The sequence below is a fragment of the Lepidochelys kempii genome, chromosome 2, assembly GCF_965140285.1.
Source record: "Lepidochelys kempii isolate rLepKem1 chromosome 2, rLepKem1.hap1, whole genome shotgun sequence".
Classification (NCBI taxonomy): domain Eukaryota; kingdom Metazoa; phylum Chordata; order Testudines; family Cheloniidae; genus Lepidochelys; species Lepidochelys kempii.
The window spans coordinates 224173741-224200095 of NC_136381.1; positions in this window are offsets into that span (position 1 = coordinate 224173741).

Here is a 26355-nt window from a genome sequence, read left to right on the forward strand (position 1 = left end):
AAGAATAATGCAGTTGCAGGTTTCTTATGAGAAATGATTTCCAGTATTGCCACCCCCTGCCCTTCAAAAAGCATGAGTTAACCCCAACAAATCATGATAATTTTTTTAAATGGTTAAATGTGGGGTTCTTTTTCTTTACTTTCTGGTTTTTGAGACTCTTGGCTGCTCTCAGGTCATGTTTTAAAGCTTTTTTTAAAACCATGAGGGCTAGACATTTCCTTTTTTAAAAATTAAATAAAAGCTGGGATTCTTATATAACCACTTGACTCTGGGAGCTGGGGCTTTAAGTAAAACACCAAATAGTGTGACTTGTGACAAAATCGTGAGAGGTGGCAAAACTAGGTTTGCCAACTTTCTACTTGCACAAAACCAAACAGCCCTGCTCTGCCGCTCCTCCGAGGCCCTGCCTCGCTCACTCTCCGTACCCTCACTCACTTGCTCATTTTCACTGGACTGGCTCAGGGGGGTTAGGGTGTAGGAGGGGGTGAGGGATCCAGCTGGGGATGCGGGCTCTGGGGTGGGGCCAGGGATGAGGGTTTGGGGTGCAGAAGGGGGCTCCAGGTTGGGGGGGGGGTGGAGCGGAGGAGTTTGGAGTATGGGAGGCAGCTCTGGGCTGAGGCAGGGGATTGGGGTGTGGGAGATGGTACGGGCTATGGGCTGGGTGTGTGGGTTCCAGGATGGGGCCAGAAATGAGGGGTTCAGGGTGCGGGAGAACTCTGGTCTGGGGCAGGAGGTTGGGGTGCGGGGGAGTGAGGGCTCCAGCTGGGGGTACGGGCTCTGGTGTGGGTCCAGGGATGAGGAATTTGGGATGCAGGAGGGGGCTCTGGGCTGGGGCTGAAGGGTTTGGAGTGTGGGTTGGGACTCTGGGATGGGGCAGGGGATCAGGGGTTTGTGGTGAAGGAGGGTACTTAGGGCTTGGACCAAAGGGTTTGGAAGGCGGGAGGGGGATCAGGGCTGGGGCAGGGGGTTGGGGTGCAGGAGGGGGTCAGGTGTGCAAGCTCTGGGCAGCGCTTACTTCAAGCAGCTCCTGGAAGCAGCAGCACGTCCCCACCTCCGGTTCCTACACAGAGGTGCGGCCCGGCAGCTCTGCACACTGCCCCATCCATAGGCGCCGCCCCTGCAGCTCCAGTTGGCCATGGTTCCCGGCCAATGGGAGCTGCAGCGCTGGTGCTTGGGGCAGGGGCAGCATGTGGAGCCCCCACCTGCCCCTACATGTAGGAGCCGAAGGGGGGGACACGCCACTGCTTCTGGGAGCCGCACAGAGCCGTGGCAGGCAGGAAGAGAGTCATAGAATCATAGAATCTCAGGGGTGGAAGGGACCTCAGGAGGTCATCTAGTCCAACCCCCTGCTCAAAGCAGGACCAATCCCCAATTAAATCATCTCAGCCAGGGCTTTGTCAAGCCTGACCTTAAAAACCTCTAAGGAAGAAGATTCCACCACCTCCCTAGGTAACCCATTCCAGTGCTTCACCACTCTCCTAGTGAAAAAGTTTTTCCTAATATCCAACCTAAACCTCCCCCACTGCAACTTGAGACCATTACTCCTTGTCCTGTCCTCTTCTACCACTGAGAATAGTCTAGAACCATCCTCTCTGGAACCACCTCTCAGGTAGTTGAAAGCAGCTATCAAATCCCCCCTCATTCTTCTCTTCGGCAGACTAAACAATCCCAGCTCCCTCAGCCTCTCCTCATAAGTCGTGTTCCAGACCCTTAATCATTTTTGTTGCCCTTCGCTGGACTCTCTCCAATTTATCCACATCCTTCTTGTAGTGCGGGGCCCAAAACTGGACACAGTACTCCAGATGAGGCCACACCGGAAGGAACTGGTGAGTGGTGGCGGGGGTGGAAAGAGGGACTGATGAGTGGTGTGGGAGAGTGGCGGGGGGGCTGAGCAGGGAGAAGAGGAGGAACCAGCGAGCAGCGGCAGGGACCTCCAGAGAGGGGGGTGGCAGGCAGCGGCGGGTGAGGCGGAGAACACTGCTGCTGAGCTTTTTACATATGCCATGCAAGTTCCAGGGTGGCTGAGGTGGCAGTATTTTCTACTCAGCTTCCCGGGTTCAGGGAGATGACTGATGAACCCAGGAAGTTGAGTAGCGGATACTGCCTCCTCAGCTGCCCCGGAACCTGCATGGCGCATTATAAATAAGCAAAAACTTCCCTGGCGGAAGCCCACTCCCAGCAGGGAAGGGAAGAGGCGGGGCCATTGCGGCCCAGGTGTCTGGTGGTGGGGAGGCAGCAGCTATGCCAGGGGAGGCTTTACCTCCCCTGACCTATTATACCTGCTGCCCATGGGCTGCAGGATGATTTTTTGGGAACATAATTCCCAAACGCAGATTATTTTGAAAGGAGAATGTGGGCATCTGGATGGTAGCCCAGAAACAACATTCATTGTGGGCAATTTTTCCCAGTATCCATCAATCTCTGACCTATTGTTGGTGAGATGAAGTTCCCTCAGATTTCACCTGACTCTCTGGTTTTCATATTTATCTTTATTGCTTGCTTGTTTTTCAGCAGAGACCCAGTCCTATACGGAATGAATGCCTCCAACCTCCACTGCAATCGATGGGAGACAAGTGTGCTCAGTACTTTGCAGGATTAAGCCCTAGGGGAGAATTAGTGTGTATCATAAAGTATGATGGTGTTTATTTCTGTCAGTTATATCAATGGTTACAGACAATGGGGAAAAAAATTTCCCTCAGTTATATCTGTCCAATCCTACTAATTTCAGTGGGTTCAACTGAGGTCAGAATTTGGTGCTAAGCCAGTAACTCATATGTTTGTTTTGAGCATACACTAATAAATCTGCCAGACTACTTTACTTTAGATATTTGAATGTTTACCTCCTTATGATCACTACTTCTGTTTCTTCAGTTTCATACTGTATCTCCTGTTTTATCACTATTTCCCTACAACTGTGTCATAAGAAACCACAACTACTGGTGCATACAATGTAAGTGAAGTGTACACTGGATTGGCATAAACATCGTTAAATGTTCCTTCACCAGTTGGAACAGAATAAGTGAAAACCGGAGAAGGCTACTTAAGGACAAGTTATGGACTCCTTTGAAACTTTTAAATTTTGTTATATTTGCCAGTGCCTGAGAATGGGGAAAGTTTACTGTGTTTGGCTCATTTATAAATATATTTGATGACAAGGTGTAGGAGAAATGTGTCAGCTGGCTGCTGTCATATTCAACCTAGTGGAGGGGCTAGAATTTAACCACTCAGCAACCACAGGACTGCATCACCTTTTGATTTAATATGTCCTCAGGCCATAGCCATTATAAGGTTTCTCAGCAGGCAACAAATCTGTTTTTCTACTGCATTCAGAGAACACATTGACAGAGAGAATTTAGGCATTTTAATTAAATAGGGCAAAACAAGCTGTCGATTTTGTCTCCAGGACATCTTCCCATGTGTCTGTGTTGCTCAACCAGTAATGCTGATTGTTTCAGACAACGAGACAAAAGCAAAAGCCTGACATATTTGCCAGCTCTGATCGAGATGGATGGCTCCAGCAACAAAACAGCCCAACCGGTGCTTTCTGGTCTCTTTAGCTGTTTAAACAGACATACATACCACAAGCTCATAAATACCTGACAAAAACTGGGGATGACTTTTAACACTCAGTTTACATTTCCCACAGATGCTTTAGTTTTGACATCTGCATTCAACAACACCCTGAGGAAAGGAATAGATGGCAGAGAATGTTGCTTGATATTTCGCTCATACTTTGAGAAGATATTTTGTGTAACTTCACAATACAAACCCTTTGAGGGTGCTAAGTGTCTTCAGCTAGCATTGGAGGCACTTTGGGCTAAAGTCACAAAGCTTCTTAGGTACCCAAACCCCAAATTTAGGTACCTAAACTCAGACATAAGTGCCTAAGTCCCAGTTTTTGGCTTCAGTGCAATCCACAAAACTCCTACTGAATCCTGTAGGCAACTAAACTCACTCACCACCTGCATTTTCAGGGTCAAAGTTTCCTAGCTGCCTAAGTTTCTGCCTCTGAGCATGCACACTGCTACCTTGCTCTCAGGGCATGTCTACACTGCAGTTAAACACCCTCGGCTGGCCTGTGCCAGCTGACTCGGGCTGTGGGGTTGTTTAATTGCACTGTAGAAATTCAAGCTCAGCCAGCAGCACGAGGTCTGAGGCGCGTGAGTCCTAAAGTTCAGGCTCCAGCCCAAGCCTGGATGTCTATGCTGCAATTAAACAGCCCTGCAGCCTGGCCCCGCAAGCTTGAGTCAGTTGGCATGGGCCAGTCACGGGTGTTTAATTCCAGTGTAGGCATATCCTAAGTGTCCTGATGCCTATTCTCCCACCTAAGCCCAGGAGACAGACAGAGAAAGACTCTGTGGCCTGGTGGTTAGGGCACTCGCCTGGGAGACCCTCTGCTCCAATGACTAATTATTTATCCATTTATGGAGCTGCTTCAACAGGAGAGATTGAAGGAGCCCCACATCAGAACATCCTGTAGCTTGATGCTTAGAGCACTCTTGTGGGAGGCCCCCCATTCTAAAAAAGAAAAGGATCACTTGTGGCACCTTAGAGACTAACCAATTTATTTGAGCATAAGCTTTCGTGAGCTACGAAAGCTTATGCTCAAATAAATTGGTTAGTCTCTAAGGTGCCACAAGTACTCCTTTTCTTTTTGCGAATACAGACTAACACGGCTGTTACTCTGAAACCCCCATTCAAAGTCTTTCTCCCCCTGTGGCAGAGGGAGGAATTGAACCAGGCAAGTGCTCTGACCATTGGGTAAAAGTTATGAGGGAGGCAGCAACAACAGCTCCTCCAGACATTTTCTGTAGGGCTAGGCACTTACCTAAGTCATTCTCACAAGAAACAACTACATTGTCAGACTTCAGGAGAGCTTAGATGCGGCTCCCTGCAGCCTGGACTTAGGCTCCTAGCTTGGGGTGGGAGGGGTGAGCAGGACACATCCCTCTTATCAGCATCTCCCACTGGCTAGCTTAGGTAACTCCCCTCTTAGCATACTGGCTTTTGTGGAAGGCATTCTAAGGCACCTCTCTCTCACCATTCATTGTATAGGGAGCCTAGGTGTCTAACTCAGTCTTTGTGGATAGCAGTGTGGTTTCTGGGATCTTCTAGGCCCCTAAAACTCAGGTCCCTTTGTGAATGTAGCTCTTAGTATCTTGCAGGACCAGGCTGTGACATCCAGCCCCCTTTGTGAAGTATCATTCTACAGGTTTTGATCTGTTGAACATTAATGTCTCATTGTATTGTGTGTGTCATCATTGTATGTGAAGTTGTAGAGTTTTGCTTTGTATGTGTTACTGAGAGACGTGAAGTTGGAGGCCCCAATGGCTAGCCTTTCAGGTGCAATGGTGGAGAAGCTAGACAGTGCTAATGGCCCATCAACAAAGACAGTGGACCATGGAAAAGTCTTGTCTTCACCTGGGAATGCTTTAGACAGCCTACGGATAATGGCTGCTATGACTCAGCAAGGCATGCAAGGGCATGTGACCAGATCACATGATACCAAACTCTATTTAGGTACCTGTATTTTTCCACAAAGGGTGCTGGGAACTTGGCTTAGAACAAAGGGGTTCCCATCCTATGGAGAGACTGTAAGGGATGGGAGTGACATCGTTTCAGGGCCTCACTCCCCACACAAGAGAACACCTGGAAAAACTTGAGGAACCAAGACTGAACTGGGGGAAGTGCTGGTCCCAGGCTAACGGGATTCCTAGCCTGTGTATGGAAGCTTGATGGACTACTTGTACTATCTAACAGCATGAGATAGTGTTTGATTCAAATGCTATATAATATAATTTAATTTCCTAGGTAACCTGCTTTGATCTGTTTGCTGTCACTTAAAATTTATCATTCTGTAGTTAATAAACATGTTTTATCTTAACCAGTGTGTTTTTGAGTGAAATGTTTGGGAAAATCTCAGCTCAGTTAGCAAAGTCTTGGTACATATCTTCCCCACATCTGAGGGGAGCAGATTAATGAGTTTGCACGGTACAGCTCCCTATGCAGTGCAAGACAGTATAATTCTGGGTTTATAATCCAGCAAGGATATAAAGATGGGAAATTGTCTGGTGCCTCCATTGTGGGTCCAGAAGTGGCTTAGGTAAAGCACTCAGGTGACTCAGTTGGGTGTGTGGCGGCACCTGCTGTTGTGTTGGGTGATACAGCCAACCCCGTCCAGGCCCTGAATCACCAGCAGACCACCGGAAGAGGCCAACCCAGCTGAATGGCTTGGGGGAACAGCGGTTCCAGTGGCTTCCAGGCTTCACCCCAGGGGTGACAACCCATCACACAGGCTTTATATGTACTTTGTGTAGTGAATTAATGTATATCATTCAAAAATGGTCAGCATGTACTGGCTCAGCCCTTGAACTCCAGCGTAAATAGGATATATATTGTAGCTGGAAAATATTAATTCATCTTTCATCAGTAAAATCTGTTTGATTTTATTTTTGAAAAAGTTGCACATTCTCACCAAAAATGGTTGGATATGTTTATGTTTCCATGGATTCCATAAACTCTAGGGGATATATTCTGCCATTAAATACTTGGAACTTTTATTATATTTTCCAGGTCCAAAACCAGAGAAGAAACCTAGCTGGATAAAGACAGAGTTACGTCATTAATCTCTGCTCATTTATACTAGAGCTGTCGATTAATCACAGTTAACTCAAGCAATTAACTCAAAAAAATTAATCATGATTAAAAGAATTAATTGTGATTAATCGCAGTCTTAATTGCACTGTTAAGCAATAGAATAGCAAATTGAAATTTATTAAATATTTTGGATGTTTTTCTGTATTTTCATATATATTGTATTGTATGTTGTAATTGAAATTAAAGTGTATATTTCTTTTATTATAAATATTTGCACTGTAAAATGTTAAACAAAATAGTTTTTCTTCAATTCACCTCATACAAGTACTGTAGAGCAATCTCTTTGTCATGAAAGTGAAACTTACAAATGTAGATTTTGTTACATAACTGCACTCAAAAACAATACAATATAAAACTTCAGAGCCTACAAGTCCATTCAGTCCTACTTCTTGTTCAGCCAATTGCTAAGACAAACACTACAGAAGATAATGCTGACCTCTTCTTATTTACAATGTAACCAGAAAGTGAGAACAGGCATTTGCATGACACTTTTGTAGCTGACATTGCAAGGTATTTACGTGACAGATATGCTAACATTCGTATGCCCCTTCATGCTTCAGCCACCGTTGCAGAGGACATGCTTCCATGCTGATGATGTTCGTTAAAAAAAAATGAGTTAATTAAATTTGTGACTGAACTCCTTGGGGGAGAATTGTATGTCTCCTACTCCATGGTTTTACCCACATTCTGCCATATATGTCATGTTATAGCAGTCTAGGATGATGACCCAGCACATGTTGGTCATTTTAAGAACACTTTCACTGAAGATTTGACAAAACGCAAAGAAGGTACCAATGTGAGATTTCTAAAGATAGCTACAGCATTTTACCCAAGGTTTAAGAATCTGAAGTGCCTTCCAAAATCTGAGAGGGACGAAGTGTGGAACATGCTTTCAGAAGTCTTACGGGAGCAATACTCTGATGCAGAAACTACAGAACCAAAACCACCAAAAAAGAAAATCAGCCTTCTGCTGGTGGCATCTGACTCAGATGATGAAAATGAACATGTGTCGGTCTGCATTGCTTTGGATTGTAATTGAGAAGAACCCATCATCAGCATGGACACGTCTCTTGGAATGGTGGGTGAAGCATGAAGGGACATATGAATCTTTAGCACATCTGGCACATAAATATCTTGCGACGCCGGCTACAACAGTGCAATGAGAACATCTGTTCTCACTTTCAAGTTGCATTGTAAACAAGAAGTGGGCCTCATTATCACAGGCAAATGTAAACAAAAGTGTTTGTCTGAGCAATTGGCTGAACAAGAAGTAGGACTGAGTGGACTTGCAGGCTATAAAATTTTACATTGTTTTATTTTTGAATGGAGTTTTTTTGTACATAATTCTACATTTGTAAGCTCAACTTTCATGATAAAGAGATTGCACTACAGTATTTGCATTAGGTGAATTGAAAAATACTATTTCTTTTATTTTTTTACAGTGCAAATACTTGTAATCAAAACTAAATATAGAGTGAGCACTGTACACTTTGCATTCTGTGTTGTAAATTAAATCAATATATTTGAAAATGTAGAAAACATCCAAAAATATATAAATAAATGGTATTCTATTATTGTTTAACAATGCAATTAATCGTGATTAGGGGGTTTTTTTGAATTGCGCAATTAATCACAATCCATTTTTTTAATCGCTTGATAGTCCTACTAAGAACATAAGAGCGGCCATACTGGGTCAGACCAAAGGTCCATCTAGCCCAGTATCCTATCTTCCAGCAGTGGCCAATGCCAGGTGCCCAAGAGGGAATGAACAGAACAGGTAATCATCAAGTGATCCGTCCCCTGTCGCCCATTCCCAGCTTCTGGCAAACAGAGGCTAGGGACACCATCCCCAGCCATCTTAGCTAATAGCCATTGAGGGACCTATTCTCCATGAATTTATCTAGTTCTTTTTTGAACCCTGTTATAATCTTGGCCTTCACAACATCCTCAGGCAAGGAATTCTACAGGTTGACCGTGTGTTGTGTGAAGAAATACCTTCCTTTTGTTTGTTTTAAACTTGCTGCCTATTAATTTCATTTGGTGACCCCTAGTACTTTTGTTATGAGAAGGAGTAAATAACGCTTCCTTATTTACTTGCTCCACACCATTCATGATATTATAGTCCTTTATCATATCTCTCCTTAGTCGTCTCTTTTTTCAAGATGAAAAGTCCCAGTCTTATTAATCTCTCCTCATATGGAAGCTGTTCCATATCCCTCATAATTTTTGTTGCCCTTTTCTGAAACAATTCCAGTATATCTTTTCTGAGATGGGGCAACCACATCTGCACGTAGTATCCAAGATGTGGGCATACCATGGATTTATATAGAGGCAATATGGTATTTTCTGTCTTATTATCTCTCCCTTTCTTAATTATTCCCAACATTCTGTTCAGTCTTTTGACTGCCAATGCACACTGAGTGGATGTTTTCAGAGAACTATCCACAAGGACTCCAAGATCTCTTTCTTGAGTGGTAACAGCTAATTTAGACCCCAATATTTTATATGTGTAGTTGGAATTATGTTTTCCAATGTACATTACTTTGCATTTATCAACATTAGATTTCATCTGCCATTTTGTTGCCCGGTCACCCAGTTTTGTGAGATCCTTTTGTAGCTCTTTGCAGTCTGCTTGGGACTTAACTATCTTCAGTAGTTTTGTATCATCTGAAAATTTTTCCACCTCACTGTTTACCCCTTTTTCTAGATCATTTATAAATATGTTGAATAGGACTATCATGGGAGACTTTAACTTCCCAGATATAGACTGGAGGATGAGTGCTAGTAATAATAATAGGGCTCAGATTTTCCTAGATGCGATAGCTGATGGATTCCTTCAACAAGTAGTTGCTGAACCGACTAGAGGGGATGCCATTTTAGATCTGGTCTTGGCGAGTAATGAGGATCTCATAGAGGAAATGGTTGTAGGGGATAATCTTGGCTCAAGTGATCATGAGCTAATTCAGTTCAAATTGAATGGAAGGATTAACAAAAATAAATCTGCAACTAGGGTTTTTGATTTCAAAAGGGCTGACTTTCAAAAATTAAGGAAATTAGTTAGGGAAGTGGATTGGACTGAAGAATTTATGGGTTTAAAGGTAGAGGAGGCCTGGGATTATTTTAAATTAAAGCTGCAGAAGCTATCGGAAGCCTGCATCCCAAGAAAGGGGAAAAAATTCATAGGCAGGAGTTGTAGACCAAGCTGGATGAGCAAGCATCTTAGAGAGGTAATTAAGAAAAAGCAGAAAGCATATAGGGAGTGGAAGAAGGGAGGGATCAGTAAGGAAAGCTACCTTATTGAGGTCAGAATATGTAGGGATAAAGTGAGACAGGCTAAAAGTCAAGTAGAGTTGGACCTTGCAAAGGGAATTAAAACCAATAGTAAAAGGTTCTATAGTCATATAAATAGGAAGAAAACAAAGAAAGAAGAAGTGGGACCGCTAAAAACTGAGGATGGAGTGGAGGTCAAGGATAATCTAGGCATGGCCCAATATCTAAACAAATACTTTGCCTCAGTCTTTAATAAGACTAAAGAGGATCTTAGGGATAATGGTAGCATGATAAATGGGAATGAGGATATGGAGGTAGACATCACCATATCTGAGGTAGAAGCGAAACTCAAACAGCTTAATGGGGCTAAATCGGGGGGCCCAGATAATCTTCATCCAAGAATATTAAAAGAATTGGCACAAGAAATTGCAAGCCCATTAGCAAGAATTTTTAATGAATCTGTAAATTCAGGGGTTGTACCATATGATTGGAGAATTGCTAACATAGTTCCTATTTTTAAGAAAGGGAAAAAAAGTGATCCAAGTAATTATAGGCCTGTTAGTTTGACATCTGTAGTATGCAAGGTCTTGGAAAAAATTTTGAAGGAGAAGGTAGTTAAGGACATTGAAGTCAATGGTAAATGGGACAAAATACAACATGGTTTTACAAAAGGTAGATCGTGCCAAACCAACCTGATTTCCTTCTTTGAGAGAGTAACAGATTTTTTAGATAAAGGAAACGCAGTGGATCTAATTTATTTAGATTTTAGTAAGGCGTTTGATACTGTGCCACATGGGGAATTATTAGTTAAATTGGATAAGATGGGCATCAATAGGAAAATTGAAAGGTGGATAGGGAATTGGTTAAAGGGGAGACTACAACGGGTCCTACTGAAAGGTGAACTGTCAAGTTGGAGGGAGGTTACCAGTGGAGTTCCTCAAGGATCAGTTTTGGGACCAATCTTATTTAATCTTTTTATTACTGACCTGGGCACAAAAAGTGGGAGTGTGCTAATAAAGTTTGCAGATGATACAAAGCTGGGAGGTATTGCTAATTTAGAGAAGGACAGGGATACCCTACAGGAGGATCTGGATGACCTTGTAAACTGGAGTAATAGGAATAGGATGAAATTTAATAGTGAGAAGTGTAAGGTCATGCATTTAGGGATTAATAACAAGAATTTTAGTTATAAGCTAGGGACGCATCAACTAGAAGTAACGGAGGAGGAAAAGGACCTTGGAGTATTGGTTGATCATAGGTTGACTATGAGCTGCCAATGTGATATGGCTGTGAAAAAAGCTAATGTCGTCTTGGGATGCATCAGGAGAGGTATTTCCAGTAGGGATAAGGAGGTTTTAGTACCGTTATATAAGGCACTGGTGAGACCTCACCTGGAATACTGTGTGCAGTTCTGGTCTCCCATGTTTAAGAAGGATGAATTCAAACTGGAACAGGTACAGAGAAGGGCTACTAGGATGATCCGAGGAATGGAAAACTTGTCTTATGAAAGGAGACTCAGGGAGCTTGGCTTGTTTAGCCTAACTAAAAGAAGGTTGAGGGGAGATATGATTGCTCTCTATAAATATATCAGAGGGATAAATACCAGAGAGGGAGAGGAATTATTTAAACTCAATACCAATGTGGACACAAGAACAAATGGATATAAACTGGCCACTAGGAAATTTAGATTAGAAATTAGACGAAGGTTTCTAACCATCAGAGGAGTGAAGTTTTGGAATAGCCTTCCGAGGGAAGTAGTGGGGGCAAAAGATCTATCTTGCTTTAAGATTAAACTCGATAAGTTTATGGAGGAGATGGTATGATGGGATAACATGGTTTTGGTAATTAAATATTCATGGTAAATAGGCCCAATGGCCTGTGATGGGTTTTTAGATGGGGTAAGATCCAAGTTACCCGGGAAAGAATTTTCTGTAGTATCTGGCTGATGAATCTTGCCCATATGCTCAGGGTTTAGCTGATCGCCATATTTGGGGTCGGGAAGGAATTTTCCTCCAGGGCAGATTGGAAGGCCCTGGAGGTTTTTCGCCTTCCTCTGTAGCATGGGGCACGGGTCACTTGCTGGAGGATTCTCTGCTCCTTGAGGTCTTCAAACTACAATTTGAGGACTTCAATAGCACAGATATAGGTGTGAGGTCTTTTTTAGGAGTGGTGGGTGAAATTCTGTGGCCTGCATTGTGCAGGAGGTCAGACTAGATGATCATAATGGTCCCTTCTGACCTAAATATCTATGAATCTATGAATCTATGACTAGTCCCAGTACAGACCTCCGGGGGACACCACTATTTACCTCTCTCTATTCTGAAAATTTACCATTTATTCCTACCCTTTTCCCCCTATCTTTTAACCAGTTACTGATACCTGAGAGGACCTTCCCTCTTATCTCATAACAGCTTACTTTGCTTAAGAACCTTTGGTGAGGGACCTCGTCAAAGGCTTTCTGAAAATCTAAGTACATTCTCTCTTGTCCACATGATTGTTAACCCCTGCAAAGAATTCTAGTAGATTGGTGAGGCATGATTTCCCATTACAAAAACCATGTTGACTCTTCCCCAATAAATTATGTTCATCTACGTATCTGACAATTTTGTTCTTTACTATAGTTTCAACTAATTTGCCCAGTACTGAAGTCAAGCTTACCGGCCTGTAATTGCTAGGATCACCTCTGGAGCCCTTTTTAGAAATTGGTGTCACATTAGCTATCCTCCAGTCATTTGGCACAGAACCTGATTTTAATGATTGGTTACAAACCACAGCATAATCAGGCCCATACATTCTATAGTATTGAACTCAGCCAAACTCCAGGTAGACGACAAAGGGAAAATAGTGGGGAACTGTACCTTTAAGAGGCCCAGGCAAGAGACAGTGAATCAGTCACAGAACAAAGCAGAGCTCTTGCAAGCACTTAGTGATCACTGAACACCACATGGTACCAGGACTAAAAAGGATCTAAGATAATACCCAGAGTGGTGGAAAACAAATGAGGAAGATTTAAACAGCACTTCTCTCTCTCTATAGAAGCAATGGGTGTCAGCAAAAATAAGACAGTCAGAAGATAGCCTTATTTCCAATAATAGCTTGTTCTGAAGCACCCGGTGTGCTTAATATTTTTCAGTTATTTCAGATATAGGCGACCAACTATGAAACTGTATTAAAGGAATTTGAAGAGTACTGAACTTGATGGAAAAATGAAACGAAGGAGAGAGATGTTTTTAAACAGGCTACAAAAAGAAGATGAAACCACAGAAGAGTTTTTGACTGATCAAAGGCTGAAGAGCCAACCTTGCAATTTAGGGAGGCTAACTGAGTCCCTGATAAGAGACCTGATTGTAATTGGGACCTGGAACAAAAAACTCAGAAAGAGATTACTGGAAGACCCAGAATTAACCCTTGATAAAGTCAAAGTCACGCAGTCCAGAATTAAGCTTATGGGGGATGGGGTGGACAGTGCTTTAACACTGTAGACATAATAGAGAATCTAAAACACTATAAGAAAAGAGGCCTGAGACAGAATGGCTTGTGGTTCTCAAGATCGGGGTCCAGCAAAAATAGCACATGGAGCTGCATGTGCTGTGGCAACCGACACAACCAAGAAATGTCAGGCCAATGGAGAAAGATGCACAAAATGCAGTGGATTTCCTCACCTTGCAAGAGTTTGCAAGAACCGGCAAAGAGCATGGACAAAGAGGATAACAACTGCACAGCTAGCTCAGAGGAATTCTTCATAGGAGCCATGGACAAAGTTGCAGCAAACGATTGGACTGTGAATCTGATAGCAAAGGGGACATTTATTCGTTTTAGGTTGGGCACTGGTGCACAAGCCAATGAATTGCCAGAAACAGCGTTAACACTAAAAGAAAAGCCTTTTACAGGTATTAGAAGGTAAATGGGTAAAATGCAAGGTTAAAGTGGAGAGCTTATTTCCTCTAAAGGCGTATGTTCTATGCTTGATGCCTCAGCAGGGTTCTGGCAGGTTCTGGCTTAGAAAAACAAAGCCGTTTGTACACATTCAACACCCTCTTTGTGAGACACTGTTTCCATAGACTGCCATTTCAGTTACGAACAGTACCTGAGGTGTTTCACCAGTAAGTACAACAAATCTTTGATGGTGTTGAAGGTTTACATAGATGATGTTTTGATCTGGGGAATAGCATGACCAAAGGCACTGAGCAACTTTGGAAAGAACCAGAACTTCTGGGTTAAAGCTAAACAAATTCCATGCAAGGGAAATAACTTACCTGGGAGAACAGTTAACATAGCAAGGTGAACAGGTAGATCACAGCAAGGTTGAGGCTGTCACCATCATGCCCACCCAAGCAGACATGAAAGGGGCACACAGATTCCTTGGAATAGTGAACAACGTAGGGAAATTTGTACCTAATCGAGCTGCCCAAACCTGTAACCTCAGAGCGCTACTGTACAGAGAGGTCTAACAGGGGATGCAAATCTTAGAGTTTGAGAAACTGAAGGAGTTAATTAAAGATGCCCCAGTCCTCTGGAACTATGAAAGTAAATGCAAAACTAAGTTATCGATAGGTCTTTTCAAGGAAGGTATTGGTACAGTGCTCTTACAGCACTATGGTCAAAATTGGTGCCCAGTGGCTTATGTGTGATGGACACTAATAAAAACTGTGTCAATAAGCTCACATAGAAAAGGAGTCTTTGGCCTTAATAAATGGATGTAACATGGGGCACAGGTCACTTGCTGGAGGATTCGCTGCACCTTGAAGCCTATAAACCATGATTTGAGGACTTCAATAGCTCAGACATAGGTGAGAGGTTTTTCACAGGAGCGGGTGGGTGAGATTCTGTGGCCTGCATTGTGCAGGAGGTCAGACTAGATGATCATAATGGTCCCTTCTGGCCTTAATATCTATGAGTCTATTTATGGGAGGCCTGTGTTACATGAAACTGATGATAACCCACTAATTGCCATTGCCAAAAGGGCCTGACAATTTTCCCCTGCATTTTCCCAAAAATAGAGACTTTATTTTTTTCAGCTACAAGCATACGATTTCCAAATTTGAAATTGAATACAACCCTGAGAGCAATCTGGTGCATACAGACACTTTCTAGAGCATTGGACAAAAGTGCAGTGGACCTAAGTCCATAGCAGATTTTGTTCATGTTCATCTAATTTTTAAAAAATGTGTCTAAAATGTGGACCGTGATTGCAGAGCTACTGCTCAGGAGGAGACCCTGTAGAAAGTTAATAAGGTTATTAACCCAGGGAGGCCAGGTCATATTCCCAGCCCGTTATCACTTTAAAAGGGAGCTCTTAGTGCTAGATGGGATTTTGTTTAAAGACACCAGAATGGTGAGTCCTAAGGTGTTACAGAAAAGCATGTTAACAAGACTACATAAAGATCATTTAAAGATTGAAAAATCTAAGCAAAGGGCCAGAGACATTTCAAACTGGCTTCAAATTAACAGTGACACTGAGGCAGATGTTAAGGCTTTTCACATACTCTGAAACCTGTATTTTTAGTGTAACAGCCGTGCTAGTCTGTGATGGGAACACTGAGCCTTGGGATGGCTCTGGGGGATTAGATTGTTGCTTTGGTGGGTGTGCATGAAAACTCTGTAGGCATGGGGGAGGCAGTTATACCTTGTGTAAAATTAATTTGGCTAATATGATGTTATGGAGGTTAAACTATATGGAAGGAATTTGCATTTTCCCAGGACGTGTGCAGTGTATATTGGAGAAGGGGTAAAAGAAATGCAAATAAAAATGGTACTTCATTAAAATCCTAATAGGGCTCCAAAAGGAGCCACAATAGGTTGTGCTTTCTTTTTCAGATCTGTGTGTTTTAGAGCAGGAGATGAAAGTGGAAAGTAATCAGAACGCTGGTGGAAGTAAAATGCTTCCCTTTTAAGACAGTATCTGAGCTGCTAACAGCTTTGGATCCAGAAGCAAGCTAGTAAGCCTCTGTGTAAATGCAGGTTTCAGAGGAACAGCCGTGTTAGTCTGTATTCGCAAAAAGAAAAGGAGGACTTGTGGCACCTTAGAGACTAACCAATTTATTTGAGCATGAGCTTTCGTGAGCTACAGCTCACTTCATCAGATGTTTACCGTGGAATGCAAATTACCTAGCTGATGGGCACAAAGGAGCTGCAAATAATGAATACATCCGGTCAGCAAACAAGCTACTAGAAGACTCAGATTATGGCTCTTCAGGAAAGGGAGGTGAAAAAAACAAGTCAAGCCTGAAAATAAGGGGGACAGGTTAACCTTAAGGGGTGTGGGTGGGCATGGGAAATGGGAGCAGGGAATGGGGGTAAGAAAATTAGAATCATGTTTTGCTAAGGGTAGGAATGGGAACAGGGACACAGGTGTAAGGCTCTGTGGTGTCAGAGCTGGGAAGGAGGATACTAAGGAAGGAAACTGGAATCATGCTTGCTGGAAGTTCACCCCAATAAACATTGAATTGTTTGCACCTTTGGACTTCGGGTATTGTTGCTCTCTGTTCATGCGAGAAGGACCAGGGAAGTAAGTGGATGAAGGAATAAGCCCCCTAACAGTCTGTATTCGCAAAAAGAAAAGGAGTACCTGTGGCACCTTAGAGACTAACCAATTTATTTGAGCATGAGCTTTCGTGAGCTACAGCTCACTTCATCGGATGCATACCGTGGAAACTGCAGCAGATATTATATAATTATAATGTAGCTCACGAAAGCTCATGCTGAAATACATTGGTTAGTCTCTAAGGTGCCACAAGTACTCCTTTTCTTTTTACTAAAAATACAGGCCATTGTAATGTCTGACTAGGCCACAGTTTAGTGCACATGAGTGTAAGCAGCTTGCAGTGAAATACATGTTTAGACATGTAACTGCTAGTCCCCATTATCACCAACCCATTGGGTTGGTGGAAAACGGTGTCAAAATCATAAAACAGCCACTGAAAAAGGATGCCAAGTCAGCCTCTGATCCTTATTGAGCACTACTAAATTACAGAATGGCACCAGTGAAGCATGGCTTGTCACCTGCTGACATTTAGGGCAACAGAAAACCGAAAACAAGAATGCCTGCACCGTTAGAAAATGATGTCAGAGTCACCGGGGACTTGTGGATGTATAAATAGACAGATAAGGAAAAAACAAACATCTTAGGAGCTGCCACCACATCAGGAAAACAAAAATGAAAACTATGATGGGAAACAATGTCCACTAAGAGGGAGGTTGTCCTGTGGTTCTATGAGGTATATGTTAAAGTTGATTGTTAATTGTTATTGTTTGTCGGGCGATGGAAGATGTGAGGGAACTATACCTTGAAGAGGCTCTGGCATGAGCCAGTCGGAATCAGACACGGAGTAAAACAGAACCCTTGCAAGCACTTTAAGCACTGATCACTGAACACCACAAAAACATACAGATTTTGGGAAAAGGGTCTGGCGTTGTGTTGCTTTGAGAAACTGATATCAAAAGAAATTTGGATTCTCTCAGTGACTCAGAGTGGCCATTTCCAGAACCTATCCCCATATCAGGCAGGCCATACCCTCAACTCCATGGAGCCCAGCTGTTCACTCTGTGTGTTCAGGGGTGATGATGCCACTTAGCCTTATTCACCTTCCCATTTTCGCCATCATTATGCACCCTTCATCCTCTCCACAACTAAAAGCACAGGGAATGATTTGGCCTTTGATGAAGTGCTCACATCCTTACTCTGTTTTTATTCAGTTCTGACTGGGGCAAAGGTCTCTGACTTCAATGGTAAATTGCCTGAGCTCTTACTGAGCAAATATAGAGTAAGAATTTCAGAATGTGTCTTGTACTCAAGAAGTCAGGACAGCCACATGGTTAGTCAGTGGTCCAAACCCTGAAGACCTAATCCAGATAAAAACATTCAAGAAAGTTAATGGCGTAAGGACAGAGCAAAGACTTCAGGAGTGACCTGAGCAACTTAATGTGAAATGCTTTGTTTCTATGCAGTGTGTTAAAAATGTACTCCCCTATTTCAAAATCTTTCAGATGGCAATCTTACTCCTGTACAATAAAGTTTTTCCATCATCTTATTGTCAAAAGCTATTCAGAGAAATGAGGGAGAAGAGAAAGTGTGTGTACCTGATATTTGGGGAAGCAGAAATTCTATATAACAATCAGGAAGAATAAAACATGCAACAATATTCCCAAACTGCTTAGTCTAGCAAATATTTTTCTTACAAAAATAAATCTCTCAGGGTTGAAACTGGATACAAGAGGCAGGCTTTGCTAATTTTATTTTTGTGTGACATTTTGAAGGGACTAGGAACTAGTAATGCATTTAGAATTCGGGGGAAATGAGACTCGGGTGGCTTTATTCCATGGTGAGAAATCTTGCACTACTTTCATCGTCTCGGTGCCAACTCCTAATGCATTTTTAAGTTTTTGTATTCTGCCTTTCCTATATAAGCTTGCCATAACAGAAAATGGGAGTGTCATAAAGAATATAATTACTTACATGTCATTCTTATTTTATGACCATGGCAATATTATCGGAGCTGCTTTCCGGGGCTTTCTTCTCTGATGACAGTGAGGCAGATATATCTCTGTCCTAGCACATGGACACAGGGGAGACACAAGCTCCCCCCAGCCCCACTCCTCAGCCCCCACATACTCTGCTGCTTGCACATCTGCTGCAATGGCCCCATGAGGCTTTGCAAGGGCGCAGAATACCCCCAGCGTAAGAATGCCCTGAACATGCCCTTTCCTGCCCATCACTCTACCCCTGGCTGGATTGGAATGCTCCTTGCTCTCAGAGCTGGTGTGGCAGTGGCTCAGAAACCCCCTGTGCCACAGGGATTTTCTGTAAGGGAGTTTATTCTTGTCCTATGGCTTAACTGTCACTAAGGGACCCAGGAGCAACGTTGACTAGGGCTCACTGATTAAATTAAGGTCCAAGCCTAACGAGCCTAGGCGATCACTATTTTGGTGAAATTATTGGATCTCTTGCAAGTAGTGATTTTGGTCTTTGTTCCTTCTATTTGAATGGTCCCTATTAGATTACTGATTAGGAGGGCCCTTCCAAAGTCATCGTCCATTTGGGCAAATTTCATGGTCATAGGATTTTTTTTTAAAAACCTTAAATTTCACGGTTTCAGATATTTAAATATGAAATTTCACAGTGTTGTAACTGTGGGGGTCCTGACCCAAAAGGGCCTTGTTGAGGGTGGGGGGGAAGACAAGGCTCTTGTAAGGGGATCGTGGTATTGCCATCCTTACTTCTGTGCTGCGGCAGATGGCAGCACTGACTTCAGAGCGGGACTCCCGGCCAACAGCTGCAGAGCCTTCCCAGAGGTGGGTCTGGCCCGGTCCCAGGGCGCCCTTGCAGGGGAAGAAGTCCCATCCCTCCCCAGCCTTGCCATGGTAGGAGCCCCCGGCTGGGGCACCCCCATCGTGCCCCTCCCCGGCTCGGAGCCAAGTGCTTGGGGGCTCAAGGGGCCTTGGGCTGACTGGGTGGATGGGGACAGGAGGTGTTACCACAGCACCCGCTGACCACAGGGTCCTGGGTAGTCACCCTTCCATAAGACTGGCCTTGCCCCCCCACCCTCTGCCACCACGCCACCCTCGTTTCTGCGCTGATGCTGGTGGTAGCGCTGTCTTCAAAGCTGGGCACCTGGCCAGAAGCTGCTGCTCTCCAGCCACCCAGCTCTGAAGGCAGTGCAGAAGTAAGGATGGCAAAACGGCAACCCCCCTACAATAGCCAGACTTCACGGTTCATGATGCATTTTTCACAGCCATGAATTTGGTAGGGCCCTACTGACTAGGGTGATGGTTATTATAATTTGTATATATTACCATAGTGCCTAGGATATTAGTTTCTTTCATGGAGTCGCAATCAGATACCTATGGTGTAAGGGGCTACTCATCAGGATGGTGGCTCATATCCTGCATTCCTTATATAGTCAGGATGCCTTCCTCTTTACAGCATGGCAGGTGCTAAACAGTCCCTCCCTAATATTCTACTGCCTCAGCTTCTGGCACTACACTCATTTCACGGCACATAGCGATAGGCCGAGTATGTAACAATAAAACTAGGGAAAATTAAAGATACCTCTTTATCATAATAAAGCAGTAACAATTGCTTTTCTGCACACCAAGGTCGCCATTGTTCTCCCGCAGGAATGAGCCCCTTCGTCTGAATTACCACATGCACATTCACGGCGGTTGCCTTTTTTTTATTTGAACACACATTTAATAGAAAGGTTTAAAACGTCCCTAGTTTTGATCAGTGTGCAACAGAGAACAAGCTTTAATGAAAGAAGGATACACAGCTGTGTGTCAACATGCTGGCCCTCGTACATCCTGTACTACAGACGGCTAGAGCGGCAGTGGGACAATGGTAGTCCATGACCCGTAGCTCTTCCTGTCACTTTGTACTCTGCTGCTTCCAAATGAGTTTGATGCTCACTTTACCACTGGTGAATTTACTACAGCAGTCAATGTGCTGCAGCCAGAGTGTAGACAGCAGCAAGTCACGAACAAGTTGTTACTGAGGTGATTTTGCTAGGTAAAAGTTTTGTTAGCCATTGGCCTCTTTTACTCTCTTTAAAGATTCATTTCCCTGTGTGTTGAAGACAGCCTACTCATTTCACATCACTGTACATTCTCTATTAACATTTGCCTAATGGAAATCCAATGAAGTGTGTAATACAGAATGGGAAGTGCCCAGCGCTGTAGGATTTATGTTTTTCATTTGAAACACACCAGTGAAACTTGAAAAATGTTCTGCAGAAAAGAAGACAAATATTCACAGTAATGGTCATACATTAATGGTCACTTTGTGATAGCCATAATAAAGAGTTCATCAGGTTTGCTAGAGGCCTGATCCTGCACTAGTGAAGGTCATAAGTAATTGAAAAAAACCCGTATTAGCTATGTTGTGTGTATGTGAATAATTAGACTGGGATTTTCAAATGTAACATGAGTTCAGCACCTCTCTTCCTTAGGTCCCTTTGTTCTATGCTTAAGGAAAGTTTTCAATTCTCCTCCAGTGGGCACATCCTGCAAATCTTCAGTTGGTTGAATAATCCTTGAATGAGGCCTGTTTGTAGGATCAGGCCCTCTGATTGTAAACTCATTTATCTTTATGCACTAATCTGCATCTATTTTAATTTTTGTAAACAACCTATTTTATGTTAACTAAGGCTGTCAAGCAATTTAAAATATTAATCGCAATTAATCGCACACTTAAAAAATTAATTGTGATTAATCGCGCTGTTAAAATAGAATACCATTTATATAAATATTTTTGGATGTTTTCCACATTTTACAGATATATTGATTTCAGTTACAACACAGAATACAAAGTGTACAGTGCTCACTTTATATTTATTTTTTATTATAAATATTTGTACTGTAAAAATAAAATAAATAGAATTTTTCAATTCACTCAGTACAAGTACTGTAGTGCAATTTCTTTCTCACGAAAGTTGAACTTACAAACATAGAGTCATTTTTTGTACATAACTGCATTAAAAAATAAAACAATGTAAACCTTTAGAGCCTACAAATCCACTCAGACTTACTTCTTGTTCAGCCAATCACTCAGAAAAACAAGTCTGTTTATATTTGCGGGAGGTTATGCTGCCCACTTCTTGTTTACATGTCACCTGAAAGTAAGAACAGGAGTTCGTGTGGCACTGTTATAGCTGGCATTGCAAGATATTTACATGCCAGATGCGCTAAAGATTCATATGTCCCTTCATGCTTCAACCATCATTCCAGAAAACATGCATCCATACTGATGATAGGTTCTGCTCAATAATACACGCAAACCGAAGCATGCTCATTTTCATCATTTGAGTCAGATGCCACCAGCAGAAGGTTGCTTTTCTTTTTTGGCAGTTTGGTTCTGTAGTTTCTGCATCCGAGACGGTTATAATATGAAATATATGGCAGAATGCAGGTAAAACAGAACAGGAGACATACATTTCTCCCCCAAGGAGTTCAGTCACAAATTTAGTTAATGCATTATTTTTTTAATGAGCGTAATCAGCATGGAAGCATGTCCTCTGGAATGGTGGCTGAAGCATGAAGGGGCATACAAATGTTTAGCATATCTGTCACGTAAATACCTTGCAATGCCGGCTACAAAAGTGTCATGCAAATGCCTGTTCTCACTTTCAGGTGACATTGTAAATAAGAAGTGGGCAGCATTATCTCCTGTAAATGTAAACAAATTTGTTTCTCTTTGCGATTGGCTGAATAAGTAGGACTGAGTGGACTTGTAGGCACTAAAGTTTTACATTGTTTTGTTTTTGAGTGCAGTTATGTAATTGAAAAAAATCTGTATTTGTAAATTGCACTTTCACGATAAAGAGATTGCACTACAGTACTTGTACGAGGTGACTTGAAAAATACAATTTATTTTGTTTACCATTTTACAGTGCAAACATTTGTAATAAAAATAATATAAAGTACAGTTTGTATTCTGTGTTGTAATTGAAATAAATATATTTGATAATGTAGAAAAACATCCAAAATATTTAATACATTTTACTTGGTATTCAACTGTTTAACAGTGCAATTAAAACTGAGATTAATCACGATTAATTTTTTTACTTGTGATTAATTTTTTTGAGTTAAATTGCATGAGTTAACTGTGATTAATCGACAGCCCTATTGTTAACCCATTTGACCTGAGCAGTTAGCCAATATTCAGGGTCTTATGGGATGCTCCATTAGGAGGAAAATCTCAGAGTCAGGTATTTCTTTGTTTATTTCCAAAGAGTGTGCATAAAGTCCTGTTTCCCTGAACACAGTGGGAATCAACAGCAGGAGACAGTTTATTTGCTCAAGCTATAAGCCCCTTTCAGCCAGCATTCTCCCTAAACGCTCTATCTCTGGGCTTTTTCTTAGGACTATGCTCCTGTGCTTCTTCTTTCTCCTTGGATTTCTGCACGCGCTCTCTCTCCCTCTCACACACACAAGCTGCAATCAAATCAATCCCCCACTCCTGTGTTTGTTATCAGACCCCAACAAACCCCTTACACCACATGGCTCACCCACTGCCCAGGCTTGCAGTGATTTTCCATTGCTTCAACTATCACTAAACAAAGGGGCATTTAATGGTTCCCTCATTTAGTCTGAACTGAAGGCACTATCCCAGCCAACACTTTCAATAAAGTGGCCGAACCCCCCACCGCATAATAGCATGTTAATAAAAATCTCTGAACAAGTTTGAAAGATCTAGATTGATTTGAAAAGATCACGTCAGATATGTGTCCCTTGAATTTGCATTGCACTGATTTTTTTAAAACTGCACTCAGAGAACATGCTAAGGAGGCTACTCTGACATTATTTCCACAGAATCACTTCTCAGCAGAAAATCATATTCTTTAGTGCGCAACTGCATGAAAATAGCAAATGCTGAAGACAATTTAATCTGTCTGTATCTACAAGTTACAAAGCCTCAGGTGTCAAAGGACAGCCTCTTTCCTGTACAGCATTGCATTCATATACAGCCAAAGGACCAGAAAAGTGGTGTCTAGCAAAGGAAAAACAGGTTTGGTGGCTTTTTGCACACCACCTTAAGTCATATTTCTCTTTTTCATTGGGTCCAATTTACCCACTCTTAGAGTCTGACTTCACCCTTCTCTTTCAATGCCCCTCTCCTGATTCTTACTCCTGTCCCAGCCCTCTATTCAGTAAAGGATTGTTCTTCATGTTTTCTGCTTCACAGACATAAAGAATGCATTCCAATATAGATGCACGTACAGGGCCTGAAAGAGGTGATTGCAGTGGTGCAAACAAAGGTGTCTAGGTGCTGTCCTTTATCCCGTCATCCACAAAAAAGGGAACCTAAGGAATGTAATATTCTCCCCTCAGGGCAGATGCAGAAAGTGAAAGTTGCTAGAGCATTTGCACTGATGAGAAAATAGACCTCCAAGATTAGTTACACAAATTAGCTGCCTGCAGTAGGGGTAACTACGTTCTGTATTTTGTTATACTGAACTACCTCCTTGGAATCGAACCTTTCTAAAAGCGTTCTTATTAAAAGAAAGTTTAAAGAGCTAAGGAATTTTGTTGCTAACTTTTTTTTTAACTTATATTAAAAAAAGAATTGAAAATGCCCATACAAAATGTTCTAGGCACCTTATCATACAATGAGACTTACAATGGTAAATCATGACCAGAGAGCTGCAAAAAGGAATCATTTCCAAATAGTGAATTAACTCAGTCAGTCAATAAATCAAAGCAGCAAAACAAGATTCTTAGCATTCCCAGAATGTACCTCCAGCTTCCCCAAATAACCATGCTTCATAGATGGCTTTTGCCATTTCCAGTATCCTGATATTCATATTACAATAGTCCCTGTATTACGTAAGGTGGGTATTGAGAGTCGTTTTATCGATATTAAGAGTGCTCAGTACCTCACGTGATCAGACCAAATCTAGGTAAATGTCTGCAATGATACAGGAGGACATGTGCAATGAGATATCTTCTATCAAGTTAACAATCAAAGCCCATGATGAAGAAAGCTTATAGGTTTTTATTTCAATTCGTTCACATTGCAGAGAGTTAAGGAACTGAAAGGTTTTTCTTTAAGTTACATTGATGAACATGCTTGATGACTTATCAGTGATCTATTTGGATTTATTCTTACACTGTGGAAGACAAATGCATCCTTGTTCACAGAGCGAATGTGCTGCAGTCTGATAGGGAAAAGTCAGTAACACTTTTTATTTCCTAATAGGGAAAGAGTTGCAGTCATGATAGGTGGGTACATTTGTACAACATTCAGCCAAAGGCAGCACTGAAGTGCATATTTCAAGACCACACCTACATGTGTTGAAGTGTGTTATTATTCTTCTAAAAGGAGGTACAAAGTTTTTAAATACACATTTTAAAAAAAATATTACAGAGAGATCAACACTACATGACGCACAAACGTATGTAAAGTAGTAGATGTGCTAGATTTGGGCATCGAGCCAAATATGATTTTGGTGGCCCTGTGCCTAGACCATTTACGTTTGGCACCAACACCTACAATTAAAATGACTTTTCAGTCATGCGAGGTAAGAAGAGTTGCACTGTATTTGACTCCTTAAATCTTACAAGAATTCCATCTGTTGGATCTCTGGCTGAAAAGGCAGCCTTAGCCCTATGCTATCTCAGCAGTTGATCTTCCAGACCAACCCTTGCCACCAAAACACGCATTCCATCTGCAAGTCTTTGTTGGTAGTCTACAAATATTTAGCAACTGTCTGTCCCATGTAGTTGTTGCTATACCAAGCTCTGTGTCGCTAGCTATTTAATTCTCACAGCATCATTGCTAGATGAAGGATTCTTAACTTTTATTCCATTATTTTACAAGAGGTAGAAACTGGACTTTTAAGATGGTAATTGCCAGTATCATTCTTCCTTCCATTTTTGAGGAGCAGTCGTACCTTAGAATTTTGTGGATTTGTAGCTAATTTTTATATGATTTTACATCTTAGACCAAAAAAAACCCTATTTCCCTTTGTCAGGGCAAAGGATAATTTTCCAATCCTTATAGTATCTTTGTCAGAACCTACCGCCCTTACGTAGATTAGTACCTTACTCCACAAGCAGTCCCATGGATACACATGGCAGAACTCACCACTCCAACCAGAGAAAAGCATAACACTGAAACACCAAACTAAGAGGCAGGTTCCAGATTCACAATGCCGACCATATATCATTTGCGGGGAGGGGGTGTGTGTGGAATCTTCGTTCACTAACCTATTGCCTCCAAGAGCTGTTTTCAAGTGGTGGAATACAGTGTGATCCCATATTCAGTGTCCACCACACAAAACTTCTTCCTACAGGCTTAACATGCTTTGAAAACTCTGTGAACACCTTCCTGGAGAACTGAGTTGAAATGTTAAACAGAATTCTTGTGCAAACAGTGATACCACAGTTTGGCACAGGTTAACGCCAGTTACAGCCCCAAACTGGATTGGCAGCAGCATTGCAAGTCCATGTATTTTAATAGTATTAATGCTGGCACTTTTACAAGCACTAATATTCACATCCAGTTATTCAAAATAAATAAATAAATAAGTTGACCAGAACAGAGAAGAGATATACAGTATTAACACAAGAGCAAGGACTACAGAATGGAAGAAATATTATAGCAGTTCCAGCAACACACAAGCCACTTTGTGAGATAACAGAGTACCTGAGAGCTTTCATATTGCAGTGATTTCAAGGGAATGTTTTTCCAAAAGTAAATATTTTTTCATCCTTGGAGTACAGGATTGGTAACCGAGAGTTCCAGGTTTCACTTCATGACCTTGGACAAGAATTTAGCCTTTTTGTTCTTCTCTCCCTTCCCATTTGTTAAAAACTTATATACCCAAATCACAGGCAATTATTAGATGAAAAAAGCAATATAAGTATAATTACAAATTATTAATAAGTAATTAATAAGCTTACCTTAGCACAAAAACTTCTCATTATTTAACT